This window comes from Pinus tabuliformis, chromosome 1_1 (genome assembly GCF_031772625.1).
Source record: "Pinus tabuliformis cultivar Carrire ecotype Pingquan chromosome 1_1, CPIR1, whole genome shotgun sequence".
In the NCBI taxonomy this organism is placed as follows: domain Eukaryota; kingdom Viridiplantae; phylum Streptophyta; class Pinopsida; order Pinales; family Pinaceae; genus Pinus; species Pinus tabuliformis.
In genome coordinates this window covers 889,474,059-889,491,163 of record NC_142297.1, presented here as the reverse complement: position 1 = coordinate 889,491,163, position 17,105 = coordinate 889,474,059, and the positions used below count along the sequence as shown (strand labels likewise).

The window sequence follows — 17,105 nt, the reverse complement described above, 5'->3', positions numbered from 1 at the left end:
CGTTACCAGATTTACAACAACCATTTGAGGTCGAGACATATGCTTCTGACTATGCTATTGGGGCAGTCCTTACTCAACATGGACATCCAGTGGCATATCACAGTGAAACACTTTCAGACAGAGTCCGGAAGTACCCCACTTATGATAAAGAGATGTATTCCATTGTACAGGCCTGCCGACAATGGAAGCACTACATATTGGGGAAGGAAACGGTCATCCACACAGACCACCGACCTTTGCAGTTCATTCAGACCCAAGGGAAATTGCAGAATGATCGCCATCAGAAGTGGTCTACATACCTGCAACAGTTTCACTTGAATATCAAGTATAAAAAGGGCAGCACCAATAATGTTGCAGATTGCCTCAGTCGACCACCGATCATGGCGCTAACCACCGTGCTCAACTCTTGTGGGCACGAGACTTCTGATTGGCCACTTCTCTACAAAAGCGACCCAGAATTCGGCCACACATACTAGACACTCTTGGAGGATCGGAAGGTTGCAGATTTTCACCTCTAGGATGCCCTATTATGCCACCTCGGTCACCTTTGTGTTCCTTCAAGCGAGCGTGCCAAGATGATTTGGGAAGCACACTACAGTCGGGCTGCTGGGCATTTCGGGGTCGAGAAAACAGTGGCAGTACTGCAAAATTATTTCTATTGGCCGAATCTTCGACAGGATGTTGGGAAGTACATCCGATCATGTACTGCCTGTGCCATTGCCAAACCGGCCATTAAGAAGCACGACCTCTATACCCCGTTGCCTACCCTTGTCGACCTTGGGAATCCATCTCCATGGATTACATGTCAGGCCTTCCTTCCACTAAGCATGGAAATGACTGTGTTTTTGTGGTCGTCGACAGGTTCTCGAAGATGGCCATTATGGTGGCCTGCAAGAAGAATATCACAGCAGAAGCCACTGCTAAACTCTTCTTTGAACGAGTGTGGGTGCACTTTGGGATCCCACAGTCTATCATCTCGGATCAGGACAGTTGGTTTCTCAGCACATTTTGGTCCAGTCTCTGGTCAATGCTGGACACCAAACTCACGAAGTCCACAGCCTTCCATCCTCAAACTGATGGCCAGACAGAGGTTGTCAATAGGATGATTGTGCACATTCTGCGCATGTATAACTCAAAGCATCCACACACATGGGACAAGAGCCTCCCCTATGTTCAGCACAGCTACAACCGAGCTCTTCACAGCTCCACTGGCCATAGCCCTTTTCAGGTGGGTTTGGGATTCCAACCACTATGCTCCATTGATGTGGCCATGCCACTTGCAGCTACTCACATGAATTCAGCTCATGTCCAATCCGAAATAGATAAGGCCACCAGCTTCATTGAGCGCATCCAACATATTCGCTAGCAGGTCCATGACATTCTTGAGAAATCAAATGCCAAGTACAAGCAGCGACATGATCAACATCGGGTGCCACACAAGTTTCAGGTGGGCGACAAAGTCTGGTTGCATTTGCAAAAGGAACGCTTTACTGGAGCCTATCGGAAATTGAGACCACTCCGATATGGTCCTTAAACCATTACTAAGGCTATGGGAGACAATGCATTTGAGCTCAGCATTCCCCCATTCCTTGGCCTGCACCCAGTGTTCAATGTGGACCGCCTTCGGCCATACTTTCCACCATTGCTAGACACATCCGACATTGCAGAACAGCTCAAACCCACAGAATTAAATCCAGATTGCATGGAACAAGCTGCAACTAATCGGATCATGGACACACAGATCAAGAACACTCGCCAACAGAATATCCAACTGTATCGAGTTGTCAAATCAGGCCAACTCCTTCAGCAGGGCAAGTGGCTCACCAGGGAACAAGTTCAGCAGAAGTTTCCTCATCTCATGGAGGAACTCAACGCAATGCGGACCATTGCTTCCTAAGGGGGGAGGAATGATCCAAGTGGATATTGGTGGCCACCTGCCAAGTCCACCTGGACCTCCACCATTGTCTTTCTCAGCATTTTCAGTTTCCTTAATTGTAGCACAACTTACTATTTTTAGTAGTTTTTCGGGTCCTGAACTTCCGGAGCCGTTTTGAGGCCCTAAACGATGTTTTTTGGGGAATTCGGGGGCAACATGGGTCCATGGAATGGACCGATGTTTCATGTTCCAAAAATGATAATGCTCGGATAGATCTTTCTAATGAGCTATTGTACGCGTCAAACGGAGATCATGTGCCAAAGTTACGACCCCGGGAAGTTGATGTACCAACTTACCCACAAACGGGGCCCATAGTTTGGCGTTTCATCTCCTAGGGTTAGGTTTTGGAATGTTAAGGGTTTTCCATTGTTTCTCAACAATAAATAGGCCTGCGAGCCTCATTGTAACACAGTTCAAAGGCATGTAGCCATCACATCTCTTCTCAGAGATAAGCTACCATCGCCCTAGCTGGTTTATTTCCATTTTTGATTGTAAGTATATTTCAGTATTTTCCATTAATGAAATGAAGTATTATTTCCGCTGCATCTTTGTGTATATGGTTATCTCTGTAATTTGTTGCGTTCCTATTTAAATCCGGATCAATAACTTGGATAAGTGTATCACATATTTTATGCGATATTTTATGGATATGGTCCCAATATTCATGCATCATTTTTAGATATTAGTATAGTTAATTTTTAATCGAAAAATAAAATCCTTCAAAATCGCTGACTTAAATAACATATAACTTACTTCCCGCCATTAGTTATGTTTTCGTTGGCACTTGTGTACACTTACCAGTGCTTACTACCAACACTTGTGTACACTTACTAGTGCTTACTACCAACCAACTAGTGCTTACTACCAACCAAAAGTTATGCAAGTCCTTAGATTTCAATAACCAATTAATTTATCCACTTCACATCTCAATTTGCTTCGCGAGAGTGTAGAATTTCATTTCTTGTTTTAATTTATATTGTAAAATAGATTTTATAGCTACTATTTATATGCTATTATTTTAATACCATATATATTACTATTTCTCTTATCTAAATAATTGTCCATAATTTCATTAATAAAAATAAAATTACAATAACATGACCTTATTATTTATATATATATATTTCTCTACACATTAAACAATTCTTTAGCTACTTACTTTACACTTACACATCTCCATAAATTATAATAATTATTAATAAATTTTATAATTTTTTTAATTAATTATTAATCAATTTTATAATTATATTTCTTATACTTATAAAAAATATATATACTATTATTTTAAAAGCAGTGTACTATTGTATAATTGATATTTTTTCACTCTGGTTATATAACTCTTAGTTTTGGATAATAAGTTAGTATATTGCAATAAATACGACTATTCACCCAATAAAAAAAATTATAGATCATAAAAACAATTTTATATTATACTTTTAATCATTTTTAAATATAAAGTAAAATAAAAGTATTTGAAATGTGATGATTTGCATTTTCAATGGATAAGACATTTATATTTTATATAAATTATATATGTTATATAAAAGTTAGGAAATATGTTAAATAATAAAGATTTAATATAAATTTAGAAAATTATGTTACAAATAAATTTAATGGTGAAATAAGTAAGTAGAGAACTTATGGGATTTAGAATAGATGGTGATGGGGTGTACTATTAAGTTACTGTGATGTGAAGATTTGTGGGTAAAAATCCAGTCATACTAAGGGATGGTGTAGCCTAAGCCACTGCGATCCTAAAGTAATTTTGATGACTTATATGCTTTTAGGTCGCAGTTTCTATAAACTCTATGTAATATCTAATGAACTCCCACTTGACAATTAAAAAAACCAATAATTAGAAATTAATATGCAAATCACATGCCACTTAAATAAATTAATTTTTTGTTTATATTATCAACCAACTGCTTGAAACAAAAATAACAAAAATCATAAAAGAATTCAGATTTTTTTATGCATATTCAAAAGAAGAAATAGGTAAAGACATAGCTATATAAAATTCTAAGTTTTCATTGAAATTTTTAAAAACTATGTAAAGACACAACTATACTAAATTATATGTTTTTCATTATATTTTTAAAAATTACCTAAAAGTAAAAATAAAATTATTTCAAATTTCATTTTCTCTCCTCCTTTTAATTATTTTGCATACTTATTAATTACAAATCATTATATACTCCTCTTACTTTCTATTTCCATTTATATTTAAACATTTTTCCACTTTATTTCTTATAAATTCCATTTTCTCATTATCCTTTTTAATTGGGTTACATCTTTAACTATCACAAACCATTATAAACACCTCTCACCTTTACTTCCATCTTTATTTAAACTTTTACATTCATCTCTACTTAAATGGTTTCACTCTTTATTTCTTCTTGCATTTAAAAAAAAAATAAAAAAAATTCAAAAGTAACCCATTCTACATTTCTATTCCCCTTCACTTCACCCCTCCCCTCTCTACCTATATTCATATTAGAACATCTTCCCACTTTGTCTCTTCGCGAGTCAAGCGTCTAGAGCCTTAAAGCTTCCACAAGCTATCTGTGAAGTTTATTGTAGGTGAGAGGAGCCCAATGGAACATATATATGTGAATATACCCCTGCTGTACGTACTTTTAGGACTTAAAGTTTGCACGCAAGGAATTAGTTTTCGTTTTTTGTAAATCAATTTATTAAACAATATATTTGCCAAATCTACAACAATATATTTTCTAAATCTGTAATGGTAAAATACACTTTTTAGAACAAGTTTTACAACAATTTATTTTCAAAATCCACAATGGTAAGGTACAGAGATTTATTAAAACGTTTTACGCTGAGACATTGACTTTTTCACGATCACTATTTTGGTAATTTTCATTTACTATTATGTTATCTCGTTGTCTACTTAAATTATATTTCCTTTTCAATATAAATATAATATTTTTTAAACAATTACGGAATAAAATAAAATTATATTAATGATGATTATTAATATTTATTAATGTAATATTTTTTAAACAATTATACAATAAAATAAAATTATATTAATGATGATTATTAATATTTATTAAAATTAATTTTTGATCAAATTTTAGAAATTAGAAATTATTAAAAAAAATTAAAATTTTATTTTTTTATTTAAAGAGTATTAAGATAAATTTTACAAAGTTACCATTATTTTTTTGAGTTAAAAAGTTAGAAAAGTTGATGGAGTGATATATTATTCAAAATTGAGATCTAATCTTAATATATGTGAGACTTTTTAACAGAAAATGTTTTCACTCCTAATTTCATTATGTACCTCATGAGAATTGGTTCTTAGTCAACAATGTTTCTTTTTTCTTTAGCTTTATTGGAACATAGTCATACTTTTGAACTTCAAGATTAGGATTGATCACCACTTCATAATATCTTATTTTTTTCCTTTCTAACACTTTAAAGCGCCACATTTACTTTTATATCTTTATATTACGAAATAATATCTTCCTTTATTATCCCATGGTTTAGCAAAAACTAACATCCTTACGCCATCTTAGCTTAGGTCGAAATTGTTTTTGGTTCAAGTTAGAAGTAATTTTATAAAGCCTCTTACTTTCCATATTATTTAACTTATTCATATGCATTAGATATTTGGTTTATGTTCTCAATATTGGAAATATTTTCTAGTGACAAGGACATGAAAATAAGTATATCTTTTAATTTTGAGATTATATACTATAAAATTATTTTGTGCAACTATCTACCAGAATTGGGTCCACACATTTTGCATTTCCATCTATATAGAAAAATATATCCTTCAATTTTAACATTATAAACTATAAAATTCTTTTAAACAACTTCGATTAAATATTACATCTACAAACTTTAAATTAAAAAATTATTAAATAATTGTTTTTCTTATTCTATATCCAAAATCCAATTAATTTACAATATTTCCAACCCATAACAATCTTTGTACTTTCTGTTTATAATGATTATAAACACGTTTTTTCAAACAAATTATAATTTTAAATTCACCTCCCGTATTTTCATGGTCAGTAAACAAAATCTCAACACCAAAATTAAATTCTTGTTATTCACTTTTATATTTATATTATATATTCGACTTATTTAATAAAGTAGGTGGATGTCCTTTTCAGTTTATAGTAAAATTTCAATTCTACAGTTCTTTCCTCAAGATTTGATTCCCTCCTAGGCAAGGGACATGTTATCAAAGTCCACATCCCACTGAGCATGTTAGTCGATTTTGTCGAAGTGAAGAGACATTTACTGAAGGAGTAGTCTAACAAGGCGGAGGAATTTCTCGGTTTCCGTCACCACCTAGAAAAATGTTTGGCTCCAGCCACCAGAAATTCCTCCACCCTCCGCCACCTTTTGTGATCTTTGCCATCCTCCACCACCATTTTGCCCGCCATTGTTCAACATTAAATCGTGATATGATCTCATCTGACAGTATTCCTGGATTCCACCAGATTCTTGCTGCGAAGAGTTAATGCTCATTTCAATTCGAATTTTCCCCAAACCGCAGGTTCTGTGGCTCCCCTAACTAATTCGCTCATTTCAATTCGAATTTTCCGCAAACCGCGGGCTCTGTAGCTCCCTTAACCATTTCGACTCGGTGCAGAATTTTCATACCCACGCTCTGCATCTCACCAGCTCACCAACTGACTCCGAGGGAAAACTCCACCTCGCGCTCTGCAGCTCACCACCCAGGTGACAGACAGGTAGCAAACCAAGCTCCCCATCACCAAGCGACAGACAGAGGCAGGTTCATTCATCCAATTCATTTTTGAATGCTCTTCAGTCTTTCACTGGATAAACTAAAATAAAATACCATGAAATGTTAATGAACTCTTCTTACCTTCCCACCGCTCCTGTTTCTTCACTATATTTGCTCAAAATCCTTGCACCCTCGGTTGTCCTCACCTTCTGGGCAACCTGTTTCACGTCGTGATTTCCACTTTGACTAATCTCATCACTTTGAACAAGCTCCTCTTCTTCATCTCTTTCTTACTGAAGTAAAGCTAAAAGCTAATGTTCCTACATGAAATTGTTTGCTCATAAATCAAATTCTATTACCCAATTATCCATTGTAAAACCCTCTATTGCCTATTAAAGACAATAGTCATCTATCTGACTATAATAAGATGAATTTAACAAAGTTTCTCATCTAGGATTTCTATTGTTATATTTTCTAATTTTATTTAGACATTGTTGATCATGAATTACTATTGCAAGATAGATTCATGAAAGTAGTGCCAAAAAACTCTACTAACGAAGTTAAGAGACACAAGAGCTTAGTCAAAAGTAAAAGTTTACACCTTTAAGAAGCTAGATTTTGTTCGTTCTTGGTGAAACTGTCCTTTCTCAATCACAACACGCTCCAACTTCAACTTGTCAAATGCTACTTTGAGCATAAGGCACTATTTTTACAAATAACAGTGATTAGGAGATGTTTATGACATTAATAATTACTTGTATGAAAGTTTCAAAAGTAGACAAAGCAGATTGAGATACCTTACCTCAGCTAAGTGAGCTATGCAAAGCATGTAGACATGCACAGGTTCGGTTTGCCCAATCCTATGGCATTGATCCATAGATTGCAAATCCATTTTTGGATTCTATAAATATGCCAACAACCAATGTATCAAAACTTTGAAAAAGCATGAAGGCTTTACAATGGGACTACAAAATTACAAAACATGGCTCATAAAAAATAGGTTCCATGTTATGCACAAAATTAATGCTGATGCAAACCAAATCATGTCCAAGTATACAATTTTTTTTAGAAAAAGCCTGTGTTGATGCAATGGCATAAAAATAATTTTCTTACCAAGTCACTGTCATAAATGATGCAAGTATCTGCAGCAGTAAGGTTAATCCCAAGTCCACTAGCACGTGTGCTTAGCAAAAAGACACGAATTTTACTGTTTGGATCATTAAAATCTTTGATCTGAATCAAGTGCCATGTAGAAGGGGTAAATCAACCAACACATAAATTCATTAAAAAGTAAAACTAGGCATGTAAAAAAAAAGTATTAAAGCTCTCTTAGGAATTGAGCCTAGTTCTGCCAACAACCAGAAGTCTAGTTCCAGAAATTGCTTCTTTGGGTAATTTTGTTATTCCACACAATTGTAATTGACCAAGACAAAATCAAACTCATTTGAGTTTATGACATCAAAATCAAACAAATGATCGTACGCCAAAGAATAGAGAAGGCTTGAGAGCAACCTATCTTTACTTATCATCCAGTTTAACAGACCCATCAATGCGGCACATATCACATCCGCTCTCACTCAAGCAGTAGTCTAGTAGGTCCAACACTCTTATCCATTGCAAAAATATCAGAACCTGTCATCATCCTCCAATCTTGCAAATCAGGATTGCATGTGGTTAAGGTTTCAGAATGAACACCAAATCAAACAGAACCCAATCATATCAAGTATTGTGCTTTTCTCATATCTGCTGAGATCCTTGTCTCACACCTTATGATTATGAGCTCTTAAATGTTTTAGAAGCCTATCCAGAAGCTGAAATTGACCACATGGTTCCAACAATTTCTCTACTAGAGGATAGAGATCTGAAATAAATATAAATTCCAATCAGATGATATAAAACATAAGTCTTTTCATGTTGCATAATGAATGTAATCAATAAACTAAGAAAATGATAGGAAATGGCCTCAAAACCAAGGAGACATGACAGAGGAATACATGATATCTCAAACTGTGACTGCAAAAGATCTGGATGGTTGAAATTCTTGCGCAGTTGAATCATCAGATTGTCCAGACTGGTTTTCACTACTCTACCTGTAGTCATGAAATCCATCTGGTTGACTTTTGTACTTGCTAAAATAATAGTTAAGTTTTACTTATTGTGCATCAAAACTCTATTGTGTTAGGGGAGCTACAGAGCAACCAACATCAAGTGATGAAATATCTTTATGTATCAAAAATGTTAAGGAATAACACAATGATGGGTTGAGTGTTCATATGCATTAATAGTGAGATACAAGTGAAGCATAGGGATTAAATTTGAAAAATATCAAATGGATACTTTCTCATCATCCTCATTCTGATTTATAGCATTTTTATTATGATTTTGTTATTTTCAAAAATGATAGAAATTGACCTCACTTGGCACAGTGAAGGAGAATAGACACAAACTTAAGCTTGAGTTAATGTATGCATTGATTCTTTTTCTATCTCAAGCTCAAGCTTAAGTTTGTGTCTGTTGTCCTTCACTATGCCAAGTGAGGTCAATTTCTATCGTTTTTGAAAAAAAAAAAAAACAGAATAAAAAAACTACAAATCAGAATGAGGATGATGAGTAAGTATCCATTTGATATTTTTCAAATTTAATCCCTATGCTTCACTTGTATCTCACTATTAATGCATATGAACACTCAATCCATCATTGTGTTATTCCTTAACATGTTTGATACATAAAGATATCTCATCATTTGATGTTGGTTGCTCTACCACATAATCATCTTAGTGTAATCTATCTTCACGCTTTGTGCCATGTGATGGGTTGACCTAAGATTTGATTGCACCACCGTGATGACTCAATCGCTTCTTTGATACACCAGATGGATGGATCACCTTATTGGAGTCTTTTTCTACTTATCCATGTGCTTCATTCAAATTCACTACTTCAAAATCATTACTAACCTTGGATTCTACTACAGATTAATAGATGAGCTACATAAATTGTTAATTTCTACAATACTTGCATATTAGCCTAATTTTACAAAGAAAAACATATAAAACGAAGAATAACAAAATTATTACCTTTGTAGAACCTTCTTTAGTTCATATGGAAGATTTCATGTGAAATATGACAAAATGATGTAGGAAAGATGATTGTGAGGGTTTCTACAAGGTAAAAGAGATCAGACTAATGTAGAAAAATGACAAAATGTTACTAATTATGGGCCCATCATTCCCCATACTTAATTTAGTGCATGTCCTCATGCAATTTGACAAAATTTCAATTTTTTGTCAACTTCCTGATTTAGAGTATGGTTTCAGATGGTTAGATGACAATGTCCAGGTTGTTTTGGGTGCCCTTATTTTTCATGGCAACAAACCATCTAGGCTTCCTCACTAGTATATTTTCGTTCATAATTTTGATCTTTAAGTGTAGTTCCCTCCTATATTTCTTGAGTTTGGAATTTTTATGCTACCAGTGATACATCCTTTTGAGAATCTTATGGTTTTTCTCTTTGAGCATTTCATTCTCTCTTTTGATATGTCTCTCTAAAACTTCCAATTTTGTTACCTCTTATTTTGATGCTTTGATGATATCCTTTTCCATAGGAATGTCTAAAGGAAAGTCACACTACTCAAAATAATGTTCAGGAATATGAGAATAATCTTGTACCTTTTCATTATGTGCCTCTTGTTCCACGGAATTGATTTATTCATAGACCTATTGTTGAATTTTATCTCATCCTAGCTTTGTTGGTGACAATTAAGGCTTTCTTGCTTCTAAGTTTTCCATTATTTTAGGTGAAACAAGGTTATTCTCATTACCTTGTTTTTTCATGCTTCTTATTATCCTTATGTATTTATTTTTATTTTATTTTTTAAATATTGTAACCCCATAAAATTTTTATGTTTAATACATTTCTTGTCAATAACATTTCTAATGGCGGTGTTATGTTTTGTTTGTTTTAGAGTCGTGTCTTATGCTCTTGTCAATTTCCTTCTTGCTTTTTTAATTGTCTTCTTTTATGTCTTAATTTGTAATTTAGGTCTTATGAGCCTTTCCTTTTACTTGATTCAATTTTGATGACTCTCCTTGTTCAACAAAATTAGGAACCACGGTTTAATTATTCTCAGAGATCTCTTCAAATTCTGGTACTAAATTCTCCATATGATCCTCTAGATCTATATACGCGATTTCCTCTATTTCTTGTATTGATGCTTCCATGAATTTTGAATTTACTTCTGTAATAAACAGGGTGCAATTGAGTTTTCTTGCCAAATGTTTGACGAAATGCCTGAGCAGGACTTGGTTTCTTGGAATTCAATCATTGCAGGATATGCAAACACTGGGGACGGGGAGAAGGCACTTGGTTATTTTGTCTGAATGTTGAGGGTAGGGATGAGGCTAGACCGGATCAGTTTCACTAGTGCTCTTGGTGTTTGTGTTGGTATTGAAGATAGAGGAGGTAAGCAGGTACATGCCCATATTGTTAGAACTGGATTTGAGTCTTGTATATTTGTGGGGAGTACCCTTCTTGACATGTATGCCAAGTGTGGAAGTATGGAGGAAGCAAACAGAGTGTTTGACAATATGCTAGAAAGGAATGTGGTGTCGTGGACTGCCATGATTTTGGGGTATGTCCAGAATGGTCATGGTGAGGAGTCCCTGAGGTACAAATATTAATTAAATGGTGAGGTCATGTTTGTGGGAATAGGTTTCAAAACACATTGTAAACAAACTGGATTGTCAAGTCTGAAATACCTATTGGAAATAAAAAAAATTAAAGAGGATTGAATGTTAATATCAAAACCTAAACAATTCACTTGGCAGCCATCTCTAGGAATATAACCAGTAAGGAATGTGCCATCATCTCTAACATTTTCAGCCTTTTCTCGCCTCTAAGACAGAAGTCAAGGACACCACTATTCAATATATTTTGAGATTTGAATGCAAAATGATATTGCTGTGGATCAATGGAAAAAAGAAGAAGGCATTTTTAAAAATATTTGCACATGTTTCATGTATATATGGTAGCACACTAGTGGAATGGATATGAATTTAATAAGATGAAATTGTGTTGTTCCTAAATGAAGACAGTGAAAGCTTGAGTTGATGATTTTGTACTTTATAGAAACAGTAAGAAAATGTAATGGAAAAGAATATGTATAGAGTTGGAAATAGCCTTCTATTGTCTTTAAAATCTGCCTTTTTATCCTTAATTTGGGGAGATTTTGTCATTAAATAAAATTCTACGCTGGACTATAGCATAAGGGCAATAAACCTACAGTTTTATTTGTTTTCTTTCAGCAACACCAATTGGCAACTATGATGAGAGATTGTGTCAGTCAGTCTTACATTGAATTTGTGAAAAAAAATTTCTGTTTTTTTGAATTATATATGATTGAAAAACATGTTGAGTATTAGGAAATAGATAATTGTCTACTTGTTTAACATGAATTTATTGTTATCTTATTTTTTCAGGTTTTTTAAGTGTAAAAAATGGTGCAAAAGTGGCGTTTATGCATTGAAGTGTCTTGCTTTCCAAATCCAGGTCGAGCAATTGTTAAATTGGTCCTTTACAATATGGAAACAAATCATTTATTTTGTGGAAAGAGAGAAATGCGTGGTATGACGACAAACAATGAGGCATATTACATTGCCCTTGTTGAAGGGCTACAAGAGGCAAAACTACATGATGTCAATGATATTGAAGTCTTCACCAACTTGGAGTTGATATATAATTAGATGAAAGGCATCTATCAGGTTCGGAAGGACAATTTAAAACCTCTTCATAAGGAATCAATAAATTGGAGTTGTCAATTTCAACATTTTACCATCAATCGCTCTGCAGATACTGAAAAGATGTCCACTGATATAATGTCCAGAGAATTTTTAAGCACATATGTAGATGTCAAATATGACATAGGATCACCATCCACTACAACAGAAATCACTGATCACCATCAATATAGATCCCCATTGTGTGAATGGGTTGCTGTTATCATTTTTCTAGGGTCTATCATAGCATGGTTCTTTCACTAAAGAAGAACCTGTCAATGCTTTATTTTTCCCCAACATGCAACGATTACAGTTTTTTATATGGGAGACAAATTTATGGACAAATGTATTTTGAAAAAAGTAACTGGTTCATGGTTTTGTGATTATCATTAATACATTATGGTGTTGTCTGATCCTTCGAAACACCTTCTCAGATCTTTGTTTCTGGACAGATATTGATATGCTATGTGATTTATTTGTTGGTTGTTGACCAGTGATGAAAGGTTTGTTTACTATGTTTATAAGGAATTTATTCTTAATAACACTATTATTTCTCAATCACCCAGTCACTCTTCCCATCTCCTCCTTGGATTTCATCCCAATAGTTTTCCCATATCACAACTGTATTTTAGCTTAACTTCTCTGTATTTTAGATCTTGTGCTTGTGGATTTATCATGATAGTAAGGACCTGGTATTTTTAAATCAAAGCAAATCTTGCTCATTCTCAGTGTGTCATAAGTAAGGAAATGTCAATATTTCTCCAAGAAATCACATCCATCATGATGGTCTACTATGCTAAATCTCCCATGTGACCACTCCACTTCCTCCAAATCTTGCACTAGTTTTTCCTCTACAAAGGGATTCTTAGATAAAAACTAGAATATCTATGAAAGGGTGACCATAGTATCATGCCCTGCTTTAACAAAGTTTAGAATTGCATCTTACACTTTTTTTGTCTTTTTGTAATGTATACTTATAGATTCTCCTCAGAAAAGCAATATTGACAACAGATCAAATTTTACCTTACATTTATATGCATTCATGAGATTTATGGGGTTTTGTATGATGGAATAAGAAATAATAGTCCAAAAATGATATCTAAATCAATATGGATAGACACAGACAAATTTGAGACTAGACCAGGATCTGAGTTTTGCAAGAAATTGAATTGTAGAGTGTGGGAAGGGAACTGATAAGAGGAACTCATTAATGTAAGCTTCTATGGAAAGTGAATCATGCAGAATGATCATTTTCTAATGCACCAAAAACTATACCCAGATAGCCTGTTGCACGAACAACATGGCAATGAGAATCCCAAAAAGTTCTCCAGCTACCTTGGTAAACCTGTTGATAATTGAGCATGCACCCAGAATGGCCAGCAAAACCAAAAAGAATGCAGTCCAAACACATACCCTGTGTATAATGAGTAGAGTACTTGTACTTATTTAATGTGAAAGCACACCTACTTGCATAAATCTCTATTGGTGTTAATAAAAAGACTATAGAAATACAATGTACTATAGGTATCAAACATTCTACATTTGAAATTTCAAATAAATTTTAAACTTGATACAAGGTGATGAAATTTGAAGTGCATCACTCTAGACTCTAATCATAGACTGATTCTTTTGAAATATTCAAGTCAATGATATCTACTTTATTAAAACATTTTATCATACCCAACTACATCAAAAGAAGCACATGTGAAACATGATCCCTCAAGGAATAAGTACATTTTGTTGGACAACAATTGCAAGTTTTGGAATGCATTGAGCCAGGCAATGTAACAGTAAATAGGCTAAATGCATAGAATCTATGTTGTTGCGATGGCACAACGATTTACCATCACAACAATGCTAACAACATCGTGCTTTTACGGTGATCCAACCTAGGTCATATTCCCCCTTGCCTTCATTGGCAAGTTTGGTAACTCATAAAAACTAGCTTATCCTGAATTTCTCACATACTTGGCAAAATGATTTACCATTTCAACCATGCGAAGAACATTGCCCCTTGCAGTTATCCAACCTAGGTCAGATTTTATCACCTGTATTCATTGGCAACCTATAAAGGAGGGAAGGTTCAACCAGAATATCCTGAATTTCTCACACATCTGCCCAAAGAGTAATATTGTTTTTTGAAATGAATTATCTGGCCAAAAGAAAGTTTATTAATCAAGACACGAATTAGAGGTCTTGTTGTTTACCTGCTTACATGTGCAGGTTATCAATGTTAAGAGAATAAAGAGTTAGAAAGATGGAAGAGATCAACTTAAGAAGCCCAGTTAGGAACTCATCACATTAGCAAAATGAAATTACACTAATGTCCTACAAGCAAGAAAAATGTATCTTCCTGTTGAAGGATTTGCTTGAGACACATGTATTCTGATAGATTAAATTGGCCAATGTTTTGAAATAATAAGTTTCAAAACCGCTTATAGTCTAACAATCAATGGTTCCATAATAACATTGGCCAAATTGACATATCCTAACATAGACCTATACTCAAAACTATATATCATCTAACCCAAAACCAATGACACAATATCTGCAGTAAAAAACAAAAGTGTAATTATTTTGACTTTGTTAAATGAAATTATCTAGTTGCTTAGTTGAAGGAGTCTCTCCTTCCCTAAATGTCTTGAACTGCACCACCAAAAGTTCAGAGGTCACCCAACCAACGGGGAAGGAATATGGAAAAAGGAAAGAGAAACATAATACATAGCAAACACTGAACCATTGATAACCATTTTAGTAGTGTGCATGTTTTGGCATTTTTGATGATATTGACACTTCCGAAAAACTATAGTGTTCCATAATATGGAATCTGATACTTTTGGCACTTTCTTCTTAAAGGGGAAATCTAAATATCCAGAAACAGTATTGACATTAATAACATATTATAGTACTAACAGCAGAAGGAAAAACAACACTGGTAGCTAGTAACAACATTTGATTGCTAAAAAATCCTCAGTATATACAATCTGAAACTATCCTGAGATGTTGTGGATGCCAACTAAGGGAAAATCCAAGGTAGTGTGAGCCAATGAACATTGTTCTTGGCATAAATAGTGTCTTCCAGATTAATTCCAACAACTCCCGAAAAGCCTGCCTTTATAATGACAAAAAACCTCTTTATAACGAAAAGTCACACTTTTTTTAGTAATAGAACTGAATTGGGGAAAGCTCCTTAGCAATACAATTAGAAACTATCCCAATGAGGTGTGGACACCAACTCAGGGTAAATCCAAGGCAGTATGAATGCTGGTCTTGGCCCAAATAGTCAATTCCAGACTACTTGCAATAGCATTTTTCCCATAAAGCCTACCATTATAATGCCTAAAAGGCTACTCATAATGAAAACTCCTAGTTTTTAAAATTAGACTACTGACACTGACTGACTAGCCATTTTTGTAAACTCCCACTTTTCTTTATACTGATTGACATAATTGAGCTAATTAGACTTGTTAGATTTCCTGACTACCTTTTTCATTGATTCCCATCATTAGAATGATATTTTTGTCTTTTGAGTAATGAATACCAATAACTAATGCTGAAGCTAATCATCCTCAACTTTTGTAACAGTCCCCCCAACTTGAATTGCTTTGCCCCAAAGGCAATGGTAGTGATGGATGTTGTAGGACATCTCATCTTCTTGTGTTACCTCATCTGCTGGTAGAACTTTCCTTGCACTGGTGGCAGTCCATGGGGTAGTTCTTCGAAGACATTTGCAAATTTTCCCAAGCAACATGAGTTACAAATCTGAACTATTTTTCTATCGCAGAATGCCTGCAGAAGTGGGTTTGATCAAGAACTTGTTGCTCAATAATTGCATTATCAGAAATAACAAATATCAAATACCAACCTGGATTCATTTCTCAAATAGTAACATGCCTTATACGATCCAACCAATCATCATTAAAGCATTTGTGGCATATAAATAAGGTTGTTTTCTCATGAATAACTCATTCCTTCAAATCCAGTAGTGACTTTGTATCCAGAACAACGCAATAACTTGTCAGCTCATATTATTGCAGACACTTGTTTAGCATTTAATATTTTATTGTGCTTTTGATAAGATCTACTCCTATATTGAACAATAATTCTATGCTTTCCAAGGATACTATCCAAAGCATATTAACATTCACCCCATTCTTTCTTAAAATTGAAAAAGAAGCCATATAAGGTTGGCAGTCACTGTACACCAATGCATGTGAAAAATCATTAAATTTGGTTGATTTCCGAGTTGATTGCTACTTTTGTAGTTGCTTCCTATCCATGAAGACATGGCTCTAGAAGAGCATCCTCATAGGCTCGTTGAGATACCCCTTGTTTACAATTGGTCTAACAGTGATGGTTAGCTTCTTGAGCAACAAGAGTTGTTCCAGAATCTCTAAACAAATTTTGGTTGACATCTGAACTCATTGAAAGAATTCATAGCTTAATCATTATGTTGAATAGGGACCAATCATCATTGAAGCACTTGTGGCATATAAATAAGGTTGTTTTCTCATGAATAAATCATTCCTTCAAATCCAGTAGTGACTTTGTATCCAAAATGACGCAATAACTTGTCAGCTCATATTATTGCAGACACTTGGTCAACATTTATTATTTTATTGTGCTTTTGATAAGATCTACTCCTATATTGAAAAATAATTCTATGCTTTCCAA

General features: G+C 34.3%; 1 pseudogene; it reads right to left on the bottom strand.

Moving 5' to 3' along the window:
• Positions 1-6,259: 6,259 nt before the first annotated feature.
• Positions 6,260-8,768, bottom strand: LOC149217238 (chromatin remodeling protein DDM1-like; annotated as a pseudogene).
• Positions 8,769-17,105: the final 8,337 nt, after the last annotated feature.